The sequence below is a fragment of the Aquarana catesbeiana genome, linkage group LG06 (assembly GCF_042186555.1).
Source record: "Aquarana catesbeiana isolate 2022-GZ linkage group LG06, ASM4218655v1, whole genome shotgun sequence".
NCBI lineage: Eukaryota > Metazoa > Chordata > Amphibia > Anura > Ranidae > Aquarana > Aquarana catesbeiana.
In genome coordinates, this window is record NC_133329.1 from 60,850,783 (window position 1) to 60,869,591 (window position 18,809).

General features: G+C 39.3%; 1 long non-coding RNA gene across 1 annotated transcript in view; it reads left to right on the forward strand.

Annotated features, from left to right (window-relative positions):
* Positions 1-15,721, forward strand: part of LOC141148522 (uncharacterized) — a 44,798-nt gene extending 29,077 nt beyond the window's left edge. The window contains exons 2-3 of the long non-coding RNA XR_012245229.1: positions 11,494-11,586; positions 12,928-15,721. This is a non-coding gene — a long non-coding RNA (uncharacterized lncRNA). The remainder of the gene's footprint in view (positions 1-11,493; positions 11,587-12,927) is intronic.
* The last annotated feature ends 3,088 nt before the right edge of the window (positions 15,722-18,809 follow it).

An 18,809-nucleotide genomic window follows, 5' to 3' on the forward strand; every position in this document is an offset into this window, starting at 1 on the left:
TGCCCCTACCTCCATTGTTGAGAGAAGAACCCCTATGATGGGTAGTAGGAGTGTGTGGGCCAGCTTGTCTATAATTAGACTCTCTGGCAATCTGCAAAGGTTCTGCCTTACTTGATTTAGGTAAGGGAGCGCTATGGGGAGGTGGTCTCAGACGTTTCCATATGCACTTGTTCATTTTCCCTACCTTCAGGTATATTGTCTTTCCTCTGCCAACTAAATACACAACTGTTTTTGTAGTCATTAACATCCCTTGTGTATTTTTTCTGTTTTTTTAGTTTTTTGTTCTCGTTCTTCCTTCTCTAAATGATTTTTTAAGTTAGTAGAAAGTGTAATATATTTGGACGTAGACTTATGTGGCAGGAGTTTGTCTCTACTATCCTTGATTTCTTTGTCTATGTTACTTACTCTGGTTCGCTTCTTTTCGACCAGGAATCCTAAAAAGGAAATTCCTGCCTCGTTAAAGTAGCAAAACCATGATTCTAGTTCAAGATCTCCTTGTTGGGGATGGACGTCCCACCTTAAACCTCTGGGAACCATGCGTTCTTTGGAGTATTGCTCCAAGAACGCTATGTCTCACTCTAAATGTAATTCTGATACCATAAGGTTCCTCAACCTCAAAAATAAACCTCCTACTTCGGAGTCAGTATTTAAAGAAACAAACACACCCTCAATGTTGAATAAACGACTGGTGCGATAATCAAAAACATCCATGATTAAATGGATAATTTGAAAATATAAATGTATATATATATAATGGAAGGCCGCAGTATTAGTTGTCAAAAGTAAACAGAAATAAAATGTAGTAAAATACTGCGCCAACCCCAAAAGTGAGCAGCCAACACAACAATAAGACTAATTGTGAACAAATGTGTAAATAAAAAGTGTGGCGCTGAAAGTAAGTGAACGTAGCGAACCTTAAAAAAGGGGCTATGTAAACAAAAGATATAGTGATCCGTCTCTCATAGTGAAGAGCACAACATATAAGAATCACACCGTGAGTAAATGTAAAGGACATCATGCGATAGTGAGTCGCAAGGAAGTCACATCACTATAATAAAAATTATTAACAAAGGTGATGTGATATGGTGACTGGATAAAAACAGTATCATATACAAATGCTCAATGAAATAAACTCATGTGTGATCTAAAATACACATCAAAACATGAATGTGATAACATGGAATTTGCAATAATAGTGACCTGTTAATAAAAACACACTATCATATATAGATGAAAAACAAACCCATGTGTAACCATAGGCATGTAATAAAAAACAAACACAATACTAATTCCAAATGTGAGTGAGAGTAAACGTGATAGTCCATGAGGCATCAAAGGTAAGCAGTGACGAGTGAAAACACACTATTGCTACAAATGTCTGACAGTCTCTTAGGTAGATGTGTTGAACAGTGGATAAATACTCCCGGGAGTGCCTTCACCATCCCGCAGCGGGATAGACTTGTGACTTCCCGCATAGGGCGATACATTGATTTCCACCTGCAGTCTATAGTTAAAGCTCTCCTATCTTATCTTAAAGATACGAGGCATACTGTCTCTTTGTTACAACAAGTTAACTACAGTGAAGATTTACTGTTAGTTACAGCAGATGTTGCCTCTTTATATACATGTATATCACATGACTTAGGCCTGTCAGCTGTTGAATTATTTCTAGCTAGAAACAGTAGGTTTCCCGGTACTCAGAAAAGGTACATCATGGACCTGTTACATTTTGCCACCAAACATAGTATTTTTGGTACAATAATGACTTTTTCCTCCAACAAAAGGGTGTGGCTATGGGGGCTAAATTTGCCCCCAGCCTGGCTAATATCTTCATGGCCCGGTGGAAGGAGGATGTCGTCTATGCTCAAAATCGACCCAAGATTGTTCTTTGGACTTGATACATAGACGACATCCTCCTCCTAAGGAGGGGAGATCGGGGCTCCCTCGATTACTTTATGTCAACTCTTAACAACAACAATATTGGGATTGAGTTGTCCTATGAAGCAAGCTATTCTAGCATACATTTTCTAGACTTTGAAATTTTTGCATCAGACAAACAACTAGTGACTAAAACTTTCTTCAAAGCCACTGACCGGAATGGCTACATTCCGGTTGACAGCTGTCACCACTTGGCTTGGCTAAAGTCAGTACCATGTAGTCAACTGCTACGAAACTGTACCAACCTCCAGGACTTCTACCACCAAGCAGACATACCTAAATCCAGATTTGTAGAGGATACCAGTCCTCTCATATTGATGAAGAAATCAACAGATGGTCTTTCCTCACTACATGTTCCGTACAACAAATTAAGGACATCATTCGTAAGCATTGGAAGGTCCTTAAAAGTGATCAAGTATTGGGTCCAACACTTCCTGACAATGCAGGCGTGATTTATAGGGGAGCCCTCCCTTTGAGTGGACAGATCGCACTCAATGTGATAGATCCTTCAATCACCCCAGTCTTTTTTCAAAACTTGAAAGGGTATTATCCATGCCGTAGATGCAGGGTATGTGTACATAACATCTGTGGACGTAAAAAGACCCGAAAAGTTCAAATCCACTTCTACGTCATTGGAGTATAATATGAAACACTTTACGACCTGTACCACTAGGTATGTCGTCTACCTGATAATTTGCCCTTGTGGGAAACAGTACGTGGGGCGTACCATATGGACATTTTCCACAAGGGTAAGTGAACATATAACCAGCATAAAAAAGGGACGCACTAACCATAGCGTGCCCAGGAATTACCTAGAGTGTCACAACCAAAACCCTGCAGGTACTAGTTTTCAAATTATAGATAAATTCCTTCCACACTGGAGGGGTGAATCATGTCTTAGAGGTGTTTCTAGGCTAGAAACATTCTGGATATACCAGTTAAAATGTTATATACCCTATGGGTTAAACATTGACTGTTATATCAATGCTTTTATTAACCAGGCCTGATTGCACTATCCTATACCTTTGTTCCAATAAGTCGCTTTGTGTGAAGTGATGATAACCATCTATTTTGGGCAGACATATTTTTAATTTCTGCCTTTGGTAGGATTGATATGTGTTTCTACACATTAACCATTAGATGTAGTGTCCTTTTCACTTTCTTCTCTGGCCTTTTGAACATCTATTGTGATTATTTCCCCATCCTACGATTAGGAGATATTATGATATTTGCACAGGATGCATATCAGGTGCAGTTTACTTTGGGTGAGGACCAAAATCCTGACTCATTGGAACTATATGTTTTTTCAACGCATAGTTGTTTTGGCACTATGTGTGTAGTACTCACCCGAGAACGTTCTATTTACATTAGATGGTCTGTATGACTGTATAGAACATTCTTTTATTTTTAGTTTCTTTTTTTTTACACACGGATATTCGTACTCTATCATCATGTAGTTACTATTTCTTGCTTCTTGTTAGATGAATCTAACAGTATGTTTCTTTTATACATCTATATGTTCTCGTACTGCCAATATATCTTCCTTCATATTTATATACTGTATTGTATAATATTTATATTTTTTGTCAAAGTCTGTGCGGCCCTACCAAATTTTACTTCCTAATGTCCTTACTAGAACATTATTTTCATATTGGCATTGATGTTTTAGAATATATATTTAATTGATGTGTATCCAGTTATCAGGCTTGGATCGCATTTGCATTTCATATTTATTTATTTTGGTTTAGGTTTTTTACGCGAGGTGTGCGTACACGTGCCTGACGTCACCACATCACGTTGGCAAAACGGGGTTTTGAGCCGTTGGCATATTCCCCTGTCGGCTCATCTCAGGTGTGGTGTTGGTGACGTCGTGTTGGATGCGCCCAGCGCGGATGGGTGACGTAGCTTGTAGCCCACCCCGAGTGAATCATCCCCACATCAAACGTGGTCTGCGTCGTCCCGAGTCCTACGTCACTACGCCGGACTAGTGCAATCAGGGATTTTTTAGCCTATGGCATATCCTGGAGCCAGACGGATGACGTGGTAGTCACATGGCTCAAGAGATTGGCGCAGATTGGCGATTCATATAGAGGCTTGGTTACGGCGCTACGTTTTGGGTCACTTATCCGGTAGATTAATTCTACACTGACCTACAGCATGGCGTCGTGGTGTGTGACGCCTTGACGTTTGGAACGCACGCGAGAGCCACGTAAGGACGTCGCGTCATGTGACATCATGGCGTTTGGAACGCACGTGGGATACCGGAAGTTAGATTCCATGTCGGAGATACAGGCTTGTGATTTAGCAATTAGTAGTCACATATAAGAGCAGGAGGTGGTCGGCTAGCATATACCCCAGTTGAAGTCTTTGTAGACGAAACTTGTAGGGTTAAGGCGGCGGCCCAAGCCACCTTATACTGCGCTGCTTTTATTGTTCAATTGAAGTGTTTTTATTTGATATTCATTCGCTTGGATATTTTTTACTTTAATAAATTCCATCATTTGGATTTACGCTATGTGGAGGCTTTTTCTCTTTTTTATGCCTTGAATATAATACCTGCATCTGGAGGAGACATTTTTGGAGAGCTGTGTTTACCATTGCCTACTGTTGGGGAGTTTTATCTATCTCCGCAATCACTGGCGTTTTGGACTTTCATCGGCCTACAGAGGAGGGGATCGTATGGTTCGTCCTGGGAGCTTGACTCCACGTCTCCGGTTCCATGCCTGACAAATCCACCACCGTACGGTGAGCTGGGTCCACTACTTCTGGTAAGAGTACCTTTTTCTCTCCCCAATTCCTGGAAGGTGAAGGCACTCCCGGGTGTATTTATCCACTGTTCAACACATCTACCTAAGAGACTGTCAGACATTTGTAGCAACAATGTGTTTTCACTCGTCACTGTTTACCTTTGATGCCTCATGGACTATCACACGTTTGCTCTCACTCACATTTGGAATTAGTATTGTGTTTGTTTTTTATTACATGCCTATGGTTACACATGGGTTTGTTTTCACCTATATCTGATAGTGTGTTTTTATTAACAGGTCACTATTATTGCAAATTCCATGTTACCACATTCATGCTTTGATGTATATTTTAGATCACACATGAGTTTATTTCATTGACTATTTGTATATGATACTGTGTTTGTATCCAGTCACCATATCACATCACCTTTGTTAATAATTTTTATTATAGTGATGCGACTTCCTTGCGACTCACTATCGCATGATGTCCTTTACATTTACTCACGGTGTGATTCTTATATGTTGTGCTCTTCACTATGAGAGACGGATCACTATATCTTTTGTTTACATAGCCCCTTTTTTAAGGTTCGCTACGTTCACTTACTTTCAGCGCCACACTTTTTATTTACACATTTGTTCACAATTAGTCTTATTGTTGTGTTGGCTGCTCACTTTTGGGGTTGGCGCAGTATTTTATTACATTTTATTCCAATCACTCTTAAGGCCAGTCCTACTCTGCTCTGCCACTGCAAATGCTACGGCGGACACCATTCCAACCTGGGGCAAAGAGACACAAGGTGAGGGAGAGCTACTAGGTTCAGGTCTGGTCACTGACCTGCATTGCAACAGAAACAAGATATACACTATAATGTCAAAAGTATTGGGACACCTGCCTTTACACGCACTTGAACTTTAATGGCATCCCAGTCTAATGCCCCGTACACACGGTCGGATTTTCCAACGGAAAATGTGTGATAGGACCTTGTTGTCGGAAATTCCGACCGTGTGTGGGCTCCATCACGCATTTTCCATCGGATTTTCCGACACACAAAGTTTGAGAGCAGGCTATAAAATTTTCCGAAAACAAAATCCGTTGTCGGAATTTCCGATCGTGTGTACACAAATCCGACGCACAAAGTGCCACGCATGCTCAGAATAAATAAAGAGATGAAAGCTATTGGCTACTGCCCCGTTTATAGTCCCGACGTACGTGTTTTACGTCACCGTGTTCAGAATGATCGGATTTTCCGACAACTTTGTGTGACCGTGTGTATGCAAGACAAGTTTGAGCCAACATCCGTTGGAAAAAATCCTAGGATTTTGTTGTCAAAATGTCCGATCAATGTCCGACCGTGTGTACGGGGCATTAGTCCGTAGGGTTCAATATTGAGTTGGCCCACCCTTTGCAGCTATAACAGCTTCAACTCTTCTGGTAAGGCTGTCCACAAGGTTTAGGAGTGTCTATGGGAATGTTTGACCATTCTTCCAGAAGCACATTTGTGAGGTCAGGCACTGACGTTGGACAAGAAGGCCTGGCTTGCAGTCTCCGCTCTAATTCATCCCAAAAGTGTTCTATCAGGTTGAGGTCAGGACTCTGTGCAGGTCAGTCAAGTTCCTCCACCCCAAACTCGCTCAGCCATGTCTTTATGGACCTTGCTTTGTGTACTGGCGTGCAGTCATGTTGGAACAGGAAGGGGCCACCCATAAAAAAGGTTCCCACAATATTGGTAGCATGAAACTGTACAAAATGTCTTGGTATGCTGACACCTTAAAAGTTCCCCTTACCGGAACTAAGGGGCCAAGCCCAACCCCTGAAAAACAACCCCACACCATAACCCCCCCTCCACCAAATGATTGGGACCAGTGCACAAAGCAAGGTCCATAAAAACATGGATGAGGGAGTTTGTAGGGGGAAGAACTTGACTGGCCAAAAAAGGGATTATTTTAATGCAGTTGGTCTGCTTAACTACTTGCCGAACATATAACTTACTTATACGGTGGCACTGCTGCACCGGATGGTGTACCTAGTACATGATCCAACACTTCCAGGTAGGGGGCGCACATGCACGCCGCCGCCGGCCCGCTCCCGCTGTGTATAATTGTATATTGTAAATGTATACTATACACAGCGGAGCTGATCCCACCGTACCTCAAACTCGATGTCTGCCGGCACACGCCGATCATCCAGCACAGAGCTGGAACGGCAGTCTGCTATGTAAACAAGGCAGATCGTCATTCTGACAAGAGGGAAGGTATGGATCTTGTGTTTCTGCAAAGCAGGGACATGGATCGATGTCTTCCCCTAGTAAAAGCACCTCCCACAATACACAAAAACACTGGCTAGGCACACAGTTAACCCTTTGATTGCCCCTGATGTTAACCCCTTCCCTGCCAGTGTCATTAGTACAGTGACAGTGCAAGTGCATATTTTTAGCATTGATCACTGTGTTAGTGTCACTGGTCCCCAAAAAGTGTCAGTAACACGTACACAAGATCGGAAATGCCACCAGCAAAACTCAGATGAGAGCTTTTTGTTGGAAAATGCGACCGTGTGTATGCTCCATCGGACTTTTGCTGGCGGAATTCCAGCCAGCAAAAGATTGAGAGCAGGTTCTCTATTTTTCGGTCGGAAAAAGTTCCTATCCAATCGTCTGTGTGCAATTCGGAAGCGCAAAAAACCACGCATGCTCGGAAACAATTCGACGCATGCTCGGAAGCATTGAACTTCATTTTCTCGGCTCGTCGTACGTGTTGTACGTCACCGCGTTCTTGACGGTCGAAAGTTCAGAGAACTTTTGTGTGACCGTGTGTATGCAAGGCAAGCTTGAGCGGAATTCCGTCGGAAAAACCATCCACGTTTTTTCTGACGGAAATTCCGATCGTGTGTACGGGGCATTAGTTTCCAACTGTCCGCAGTCCCGCTATAAGTCCCGATCGCTGCCATTACTAGTAAAAAAATAAAAATAAAAATGAATAAATAAAAATATCCCATCCGTATGCAGCTCTTCCCCTAGTAAAAGCACCTCCCACAGTTTAGAAAAACAATGGTTAGGCACACAGTTAACCCTTTGATCGCCCCTGATGTTAACTCCTTTCCCAGCCAGTGTCATTAGTACAGTGACAGTGCATATTTTAGCACTGATCACTGTATTAGTGTCACTGGTCCCCAAAATGTGTCAAAAGTGTCAGTTAGTGTCTGATTGTCTGCCGCAATATCACAGTCCTGCTATAAGTCGCTGACCGCCGCCATTGCTAGTAAAAAAAAAAAAAAAATGAAATAAATCAAAATATCCCATAGTTTGTAGATGCTATATTTTGTGCCAACCAATCAATATACGCTTATTGGGATTTTTTTTTTAACCAAAGACATGTGGCAGAATACATACTGGCTTAAATGTATGAAGAAATTCGATTTTTTTTTTAATTGGATATATTTTATAGCAGAAAGTAAAAAATAAATAATTGTCGGTCTTTTTTTTTGTTTATAGCTCAAAAAAAAAACGCAGAGGTGATCAAATACCACCAAAAGAAAGCTCTATTTGTGGGGGAAAAAAGGACGTCAATTTTATTTGGGTACATCGTCGCACAACCGCGCAATTGTCGGTTAAAGTGACGCAGTGCTGTATCGCAAAAATGGCCTGGTCAGGATGGGGGGGTAAATCCTCCAGAGATCGAGTGGTTAAACAATGTATTGCAATATGTGTGAACTAAACATCCCTGTTTTTCATGGCATAGTTTGCTGGGAAGGGTGTATGGCAGTGTGCAGAGGGTCCCTGCAGAATTTGTAGTGTTAATATGTGGTCACACCCCTTTAGCACCTGGTAGTTTAAATACATGTACTGTACAAGATATTGGGATTTGATCAGAGGTACGTCTTATTTCTGTGTTGGTAAACAACACAGCAGCTGTATTAGTTTATTTCTGCCTATAAAGCAGGGTGCAAAATGTTAATTGCCCCTAAAAAGTTATCCCCTTCCCAGCCAGTGTCATTAGTACAGTGACAGTGCATATTATTAACGCTGATCACTGTATTAGTGTCACTGGTGATGTCAGTGGCAGTTAGTCAGGTCCCATCAAAGTGTCAGTTAGTGTCAGTGCCACTATAAGTTGCTGATTGCTGCCATTATTAGTATAAAAAAATAAAAATAAATAAAATTTCCAGTATATAATATATACACCATCGTTTGTAGACAGTATAATTTGCACACAAACCAATTACTATGCACGTATTGTGATTTTTTTTTTTTTTTTTACCAAAGACATGTAGCAGAATACATTTTGGCCTAATTTTTTTTTTTTTATATATCTTTTTATAACAAAATATTATAATATAACAAAATATGTTTTCTTTAAAAATTTTCAGTCTTTTTTCGTTTAATAAAAAATAAAAAACCCAATAGTGGTCAAATACCACCAAAAGAAAGCTCTATTTGTGTAAAAATAAATAATGATATAAATTTAATTTGCGTACAGCACTGCGTGACCGTGCAATTGCCAGTTAAAGTAGCGCAGTGCTGAATTCATTTTAGCTGGATATGTTTTATAGCAGAAAGTAGAAAATATCTTTTTTTTTTTTAATTTTTAGTATTTTTTGATTTATATAATAAAAAATATAATTTGCGTACAGCACTGCATGACCGCACGATTACCAGTTAAACTAGCTCAGTGCTGAATACATTTTTAGCCTAAATTTATGAAGAAATTTGATTTGATTGGATAGGTTTTATAACAGAAAGTAGAATATATATATCTATATATATATATCTATATATATAGATATATATATTTTTTTTTCAGTATTTTTTGATTTATATAATAAAAAATGTAATTTGCCTACAGCACTGCATGACCGCGCAATTACCAGTTAAAATGGCACAGTGCTGAATACATGTTAGCCTAAATTTATGTAGAAATTTGATTTGATTGGATATGTTTAATAACAGAAAGTAGAAATTTTATTTTCTTCTTTCAATTTCAGTCTTTTTTTCGTTTATGTAATAAAAAAACCCAGTGATCAAATACCACCAAAAGAAAACTCTATTTGTGTGAAAAAAAAAACGATATCAATAGCCTAAATTTATGAAGAAATTTGATTTGATTGGATAGGTTTTATAACAGAAAGTATATATAGATATATATATCTATATCTATATATATATATATAGATATAGATATATATATCTATATATATATATATCTATATAATATAATATGTATATATATCTATAGATATATATATATATCTATAGATATATATATATCTATAGATATATATATATATTTTTTTTTTCAGTATTTCTTGATTTATATGATAAAAAATGTAATTTGCGTACAGCACTGTGTGACCACGCAATTACCAGTTAAAGTGGTGCATACATTTTAGTCTAAATTTATGAAGAAATTTGATTTGATTGGATATGTTTTATAACAGAAAGTATAATATATAGATATATATATCTATATATTATTATTATTATTTTTTTTTTAAATTTATTTATTTATTTATTTTTTTCCAGTATGTCTCGATTTATATAATAAAAAATGTAATCTGCGTACAGCACTGCATGACCGCACAATTACCAGTTAAAGTGGCGCAGTGCTGAATACATTTTAGCCTAAATTTATGAAAAAATTTGATTTGATTGATTATGTTTTACAACAGAAAGTAGAAAATATATTTTTTCTTTTCAACAATTTTTGGTATATTTTTGATTTATATAATAAAAAATAAAAAACCCAGTGGTGATCAAATACCACCAAAAGAAAGCTCTATTTATGTGAAAAAAAATAAAATAAATTTCTTTTGCGTACTGCACTGCATAAATGCACAATTACAAGTTAAAGTGGGGCAGTGCTGAATAGCAAAAAATGGCCTGGTCATGAAGGGGGTAAAACCTTCCGGAGCTTAAGTGGTTAAGATGACTCTTAACTCTGGTTTAAAAAAATATATTCTATTTGATATATATTCTTAACTCAAAAAAGCTCTTCTATTGCTCTCAGTCTCCTCAAAATCTCAATTTTTCTTTCCCGTTGCTGTCATCTGACTTCCTGTTAGAGGTTGGCTATGTTCATTCTCCATGGTCCCCCTGTATGTATGTATATGCTCTATCAACTGCAACGTCAACAGCAATAAAGCGAGACACTTAGAAATAAATCTTTTCCTGACAAGCTCTAACTACAAACCAAACGTCCCTTTCTATTACAGAAAAACAAATCTTGCGTCTTGACTATTGATCCCCGTCAAAAAAATAAATTCTTACTTGCAAAGCTGCCACCACACAGTATCTCTCTGTAGAGCAACATGCTCTGGCTTTCAAAAGATCTGTGAGCGTTTAAGGCAGTCCCCTCTAAAGGCAATTGTGTGCTCAATTAAAGTATAGCTAAAGGCAAAACTTTTTTTTTAGTTTTGGATAGAGTGGAGAAGGATTATAATTAATATTATACAATATTTATATAGCGCCAAAAGTTTACAAAGCGCTTTTCAGTTTTTAATGCGGTCTGTGCCCCCATTAGGGATATTCACGTTATCTATATGTCTTGTTTACTGTTATCTCTGAAAGTGAAAGAAAATACCAAATTTTGGGTTGTCACCAGAACAGATATAGGCGGGAGAATCTTCAAATGGGGACACTAATTCCACTCTCACTTTGAAGGGATTTCTGCTAACTTCCTGTTTTGGTTATGGGTCAGGAATTGAAGGGAAATGTCTCTCATGTATGTACAGTATGTTTTTTTATGTATATTGCTGTGATTTCAAACTGCAGTGTTGGACCCGAAAAGTTCACATGAATGTTCTTAATGTTTTCAGATTTCTCACTGATTAGAAGGTTAAAGATGGACCGCGTTGTCTCTTTCCTCTTATGGCCTTTCATGTTTCTTGCAAACTCCGGAAAAAGGCTGGGTGAGCTAAACACGTTACCTTCAATATTCTGCAATAGCTGCAAAATGCCCATCTACCGGCTCCCACCACTGAGATCTCAATGATGGGTTGGAGATCTGGTTAAGGACTAGGTCAGGAGTTGGGTTATGATTTAGCCTATCTGGGCTTGGATTGTGACAGCTAGACTCCCGCACTGTATTATAGGAGGAGGTCCTATGCCCCCTACCCAAAAGCACCAAGTATTTTTTTCAGGTGGTTCATAGAAAGCAATGGAAAAGAATAATGTGGGAGTATGGCAAAGGTGATTTTGAATGGGTCAGGGGTGGGGATTGAATGGACAAAATGAAAGCCTCAAGCTTCAAATAAATGAAAAGTGGGAGAGGACATCTCTGAGGGGTGCTAACCTTCTCTCGATGAAGTCATGATAGAGGTAAAATTTAAAGTGAGGACCTCTCTGAAGGATGCTAACCTTCTTTTGAGAAAGTCATGATAGAGGTGGAATTAGAGGTGGGGATGTCTCTGATGAGTGCTAACCTTCTTGTGATGAATTCATGATAGAGATGGAATGAAGTGGGGAATCTCTCTAAAGGGTGCTGTCTGTATAACCCTCTAGTGTGCTAGGTGTTCATAGATTTATAGTGTAGGAAAATTTGGCCTTGCTGAGAGCCAGGCCTGGGTTGAAACTGGGTCAGGGTTGAGTGAGTCAGGGAGGCTGGATGACTCAGCAAGCAGTTTCTTTGGTGCTTCCCCCTGCCTTCTGGAACCTTGGAGAAGCTTCCAGATGTAGTGGCCGGAAGCTAGAAGGAGCTGCTGGGCATATTTATGAGGCCCCCATCCAATCCTCAGAAAATGAGCTGGCAGGGGGCAGGCCACTTCATAAATAGGTATAAGTCATGCCAGCAGGGACAGGCAGGTGGAAGATGGAGAAGGAGTGCTGAGGAGACTGGGAGCGCAGATGAAGCGTGCCAGTGTTTTCTTGTTGAAGTCATGGTAGAGATGGAATTGAAGTGGGGACTTCTCAGGAGGGTGCTAAATACTCTTGATGAAATCATGATAGTAGCATTTTAGTTGGGATCTTAGCATTTTAGTTGGGACCTTCTCTTGATGAACTCATGGTAGTGGCAGAATTAGAATTGAAGACATCTGAAGGGTTCTAGCTTTCACTTAATGAAGTCATGATAGAGCCCAGAAATTGAAGTGGGGACCTCTCTAATGGGTGCTAACTTCCTGTTTATGAGGTCATGATAGAGACAGATTTTGAAGTGGAGTCATGATAGAGGCAAAATTTGAGATGGGGACCTTTCTGAAAGGTGTAAGAATACAGTTCCAATTTAAAGCTCTAAAACGTTTGTTTTGTTTCAGTTTGCCAGGTGCGACCAGTCAGAGATGAGGAAAGGGCAGACGGTGAAGAAGAAGATACTAATGACAACTGTTGCATAGTCTTGCTTAACAGCTTTGGCGCAGGTGCTCCTGTTGGCAGCTTCAGCCTCGGCCATTTCCGTGCCCCAGCACACGATAACATGGTTTGAGCTGCACGTTTCTTGACACCGTGTTTATTCCTAGCAAAGTTCCAGAAGACAAATTTGTGTCTTATGGGCACATTTGAGAACATTCGCTGTATCTTCACACCAGCTTGCCTAACAGAACATCACATATGTAATATTTAATAAGCTTTGTGAAATGAACAGGATGTTGTTTTTCATGCATTGCCTTTCTATGCTGCAATACTGAAGTTTAGCAATATAGTCTCACCTTGGAGAAACATTTAATCTTTAGATTGCCTTAAAGAAAAAACAACTTGCAGTTGGTAATATATATATATATTCAAAATATTAAAGCTGTAAGACTTCTTAAAGAAGACAAGGTATCTCCAAACTCATAATTAGAACTGGAAAGCATAGAAAGATGATTGTATGAATGTTGGTAAAGGAGATGTCAGACAGCTTAAACCACCTCCAGTAGCTGGCTTAGTGAATATCCTGATCAAAACTCTAAGGTTCATATATGATAATAATAGAGGTATGGAGATGGTCTTCTTAGTTAGCTTAAAGAACCATTTCGGGAAACGAGTGAACAAACTCAAAGAGCTGCCAATAATATCTAGCAAATTCGACAGCTATGCTTAAGCCACTTGGTTTACTTTAATCTGGTTGTGCGCAGTCCCTTGCAGAATATATGAAGGCAGTTCCATAGTAGGGCAGAAGGTATGTATTCCTGGAGCTTGCCTCTCTCTCTGCTTTGAATATTACTGATTATTTTCTTTGAAACCTTTTAAGACTGACATTATTATTATTATATAAGATTTATATAGTGCCAACAGTTTACACAACACTTTTCAATATAAACAGAGACAGTACGGTTACAAAAATAATCAATACAAAAAAAGGGGGAGGAGGGCCATGCTCGTGAGAGCTTGCAATGTAATTTTCCAGCATCACCAGCAGATGTGTTCCAGGATCAAAAGCAGATGTGTTCCAGGATTACCAGCAGATGTGTTCCAGGATCAAAAGCAGATGTGTTCCTGGATCACTAGCAGGTGTGTTCCATCAGCACCAGCAGATGTGTTCCCGGATCACCAGCAGGTGTGTCCCATCAACATCAGCAGATGTGTTCCAGCATCACCAGCAGATGTGTTATAGCAAGTGTGATCCTAGATCATCAGCCAATGTGTTCTAGGATCACCAGCAGATGTATAGAAAATTTTAAATGCAGCTCAGCAATATGATATACCAAAACAATGTGTATAGTGTCCACAACATTTTAAATCCAGAAAAAGGCAAAAGTTTATAGCAATAATACTAGTAATAAAATAAAATACATTAAAAGTAACAAATTAACCTGTGTGCTGGGAATGTATTTTCTACCATACACTTTTTCAAACTGGATATTGCCTAAAGTGGTGAGAGCTTAGTTTGGAAGGTGAAGGAACACGTAGGACACATTTTCAGAAACGGGAGTGATTGTGGAACACAAGCACAAATATAAAAGGACTATGATTGGAATTGGACTGTTGATGTTATTATATCATAGCACTAATGCACGTGGTGATGTTTAGGAAGAAAAGTGAATGCACAAGGGGTTTGTTTAAATTATCACTTCACCAGCAGAAGTGTTCCAGCACTATCAGCAGTCACATTCCACGGCCACCAGATTAATGACAGGATACAAAATCTGTGTTATTTTACAAAGAAACTCCACCTGCTGTCAGTCTGCTGTAGGCAAGAGGAAGCATTCCTCAACTTTCCGCCATTCCCCAGTAACAGGCACCAGGATTTACATGATCTCTGCGCTGGTCTCTCAGTCCAGCAAGTAGAACCTGCATGATGCCTCAACAAATATGGTGCCACCCTTCTGGAGAAAAAAAAAATCAAATGAAGGGATTCTCAGAGTGACACGCTTTTTCTTTGTTTTGTTTATGCTTGTATGTCTACACCTTTTGTTAAGTTTGTTAATGCGTTTTTACGTTTTTCAATGGATTTACTTTAGGATATAAGGTTAGTGTTATAATACATATTGTATAATTTGACATATTAATTAATTCAATTTTTTTTTTTTTTCATAAGAACTGGTTTTTTTTTGCTATGTCTATTAATTATCCTCAGTATATTAACACAAATTGTTTAGATGGTTATAGCACCATTGTTTTTATATACACATACTATGTTATTTTTATTATCTCATTATGACAGATTTTTTTAAGTCCAAAAACTTTACAAAAAAATTGCAGAATACTTTATTTGAAATATATTAACTTTAGTCTTGGATCACAGCTATGTATGCGCAGGTTAGCACTTGCACGGGTGCATCTTATGCGTGTTTTCACACGTCACATATAGGCCAGCCCGCTATTTTCAACGGCTGCCGTATCCGCGAAAAGAACAGGAAAAAAAAAAGTCTGCAACCCTTTTGTAAAATTGTGCCGCATTAAACTGCATTGTGCTGCTGCCCACGAGATCACACATGGTTGACAATGCCTCTGCTAAAGAGCAGCGGGTTTCTGTTCATGTCGGGAAAGCGTGCCATTTTGCATGCATTCCTAATATGCATAGATGTGAAAGCCATATGGATAATGACTGTACTGTATATTTTGTGTATTATGAATCATTATGTTTGTAACTTTGTGTATTCCTAAAAAATTAAAAATGTTTGTAATACATTATTTCTATGTGCAAATTCTTCAGACAAATCTTTCATTTTGCATTAGTCCCTTAGGCTGCATACACACCTGAGCGTTTCCTAAACTTGTGACATGACACACAAAAAAAGTGCGCTTTGCCACGCGTTTTGAAAACACGCTGCAATCCCGGGTCATCAAGCGTGGGCCACAGACGTGCATTTTGCTGCGTGTTTGTCACATGACAAAATGCGCTACAAACGCGCCAAATGCGTACTGAAAAAACGCACTACGCTCTGCAACCAAAAAAGTTCTGGAACCCGGAGCTACTTTGGGGTGTTTGTCGCACGTAGGGCAGACGTTCAAGGTAATGGGCGCTGCCCTAGGCGCGATGCACATTAAAGCGCATTCTTGCTACATTCTCTATTACAATAAAACACGAAGGCTGCCATAGCTAGCTAGTCTCATCCTGAAAATGCTACTTACCTGGCTGTCTCTGAATTAGATGCATTTTGGGAGTGATAACTCCTAGCCTGTATATTTATTCAAATTCAGTAAAGTGGCCGGATAAACATGCAGACAGGTGGCTAGTATTTCCAGAAGGAGAGGTCAGCCATGGCGGCCTGCACGGTTCTGTTGAAGGTTTCCTTTAAAGTGGATGTAAAGTCGGATAAGATAAATATAGCTAAAGCCATGCGTATTATAAACAATTGCTTGTTCATTCAATTGCTTAACCTTTTTTTTTATATCCTCCTGCTTCACCCCATTGCTGCTGATTTTCTGCAGCCTATTTACAGCAACATTCTGTCTACATGCAGTCCAGTGATGGCTGTATGACATTTCTCAGGGTATGTTTCCTGATGGTGACAAAATTAGACGAGGCCCGTGTAAGATTATAGTCTCCATGGAAAGCCTGTGTGACAACAGGAGAGTGCAACCTGGAGGAAAGACCAAAGCGTTGTCACCTTAGAAAAGGAATTGCCGGCATAAGGACCTTCATGGCAGGATCTCCATTGCGCCACAGGATCACCACATTTTGCTATGTTACAGCCTTATTTCAAAATGGATTAAATTCATTATTTTACTCAAAATTCTACAAACAATATCCCATAATGACAACATGAAATAAGTTTGTTTGAAATCTTTGCAAATTTATTAAAAACAAAAAATGAAATTAAAAAATCCCATGTACATACAGTAAGTATTCACAGCCTTTGCCATGACACTCAATATTGAGCTCAGATGCATCCTGATTCCACTGATCATCCTTGAGATGTTTATAGAAATTGATTGGAGTCCACCTGTGGTAAATTCAGTTGATTGGACATGATCTGGAACGGCACACAACTGTCTATATAAGGTCTCACAGTTTACAGTGCATGTCAGAGCACAAACCAAGCCATTAAGTCCAAGGAATTGTCTGTAGACCTCCGAAGACAGGATTGTATCGAGTCACAGATCTGGGGAAGGGTACAGAAAAATGTCTGCAGCATTGAAGGTCCCAATGAGCACAGAGGCCTCCATCATCCATAAATAGAAGAAGTTTGGAACCACCGGGACTCTTCCTAGAGTGGGTTGCCTGTCCAACTGAGTGATCGGGGAGAATAGTTTTAGTCAGGGAGGTGACCAAGAACCCGATGGTCATTCTGACAGAGCTCCAGCGTTTCTCTGTGGAGAGAGGAGAACCTTCCAGAAGAGCAACCATCTCTGCAGCACTCCACCAATCAGACCTGTATGGTAGAGTGGCCAGGCGGAAGCCACTCCTCAGTAAAAGGCACATGACAGCCTGCCTGGAGTTTGCCAAAAGGCACCTAAAGGACTGTCAGACCATGAGAAACAAAATGATCTGGTCTGATGAAACAAAGATTGAATTCTTTGGCCTGAATGGCAAGCATCATATCTGGAGGATACCAGGCACTGCTCATCACCTGGCCAATACCATCCCTACAGTGAAGCATGGTGGTGGCAGCATCATGCTTTGGGGATGTTTTTCAGTGGCAATAACTGGGAGACTAGTCAGGATTGAGAGAAAGATGAATGCAGCAATGTACAGAGACATCCTTGATGAAAACCTGCTCCTGGGCGAAGGTCCATCTGCTAACAGGACAATGACCGTAAGCACACAGCCAAGATAACAAAGGAGTGGCTACAGGACAACTCTGTGAATGTCCTTGAGTGGCCCAGCCAGAGCCCAGACTTGAATCTGATTGAACATCTCTGGAGAGATCTGAAAATGGCTTTGCACCGACGCTCCCCATCCAACCCGATGGAGCTTGAGAAGTCCTACAAAGAAAAATGGGAAAAACTGGCCAAAAATAGGTGTGCCAAGCTTGTAGCATCATACTTAAAAATACTTGAGGCTGTAATTGGTGCCTAAGGTGCTTCAACAAAGTATTGCGCAAAGACTGTGATACTTATGTACATGGGATTTTTTTCATTTTTTATTTTTAATAAATTTGCGAAGATTTCAAACAAACTTCTTTCACGTTGTCATTGTGAGGTAATGTTTGTAGAATTTTGAGGAAAATAATAAATGAAATCCATTTTGGAATAAGGCTGTAACATAACAAAATGTGGAAAAAGTGATGCGCTGTGAATAATTCCAGAATTCACTGTATGTATATATACAGTGCCTCACAAAAGTCAGTACACCCCTCACATTTTTGTAAATATTTTATTCTATCTTTTCATGTGACAACACCTAAGAATTTACACTTTTCTACAATGTAAAGTAGTGAGTGTACAGCTTGTATAACAGTGTAAATTTGCTGTCCCCTCAAAATCACTCAACACACAGCCATTAATGCCTAAACCGCTGGCAACAAAAGTGAGTACACCTTGTTACCTGTATACTATATTTAAGATTTAATATCTCTCAGATATGATTTGGGTTAAATGAGAGTTCTTTGACCATGAGTGAAAGCTTTAACACAATAACAAAAATGTATTGGTATATAGTAAAGTAGGCCTAGACTAATACACCTTAAGCTATCTAATTGTACAGGAAAATGGTGAGAAATCATGGATTACATGAAGGAATACAGAGTATATTCCTTAAAATGTTAATCTATAAACAGTAGGACAGAAAATACATAAGACCAAATCTCCCATACAAAGGGAGATTTCCCAT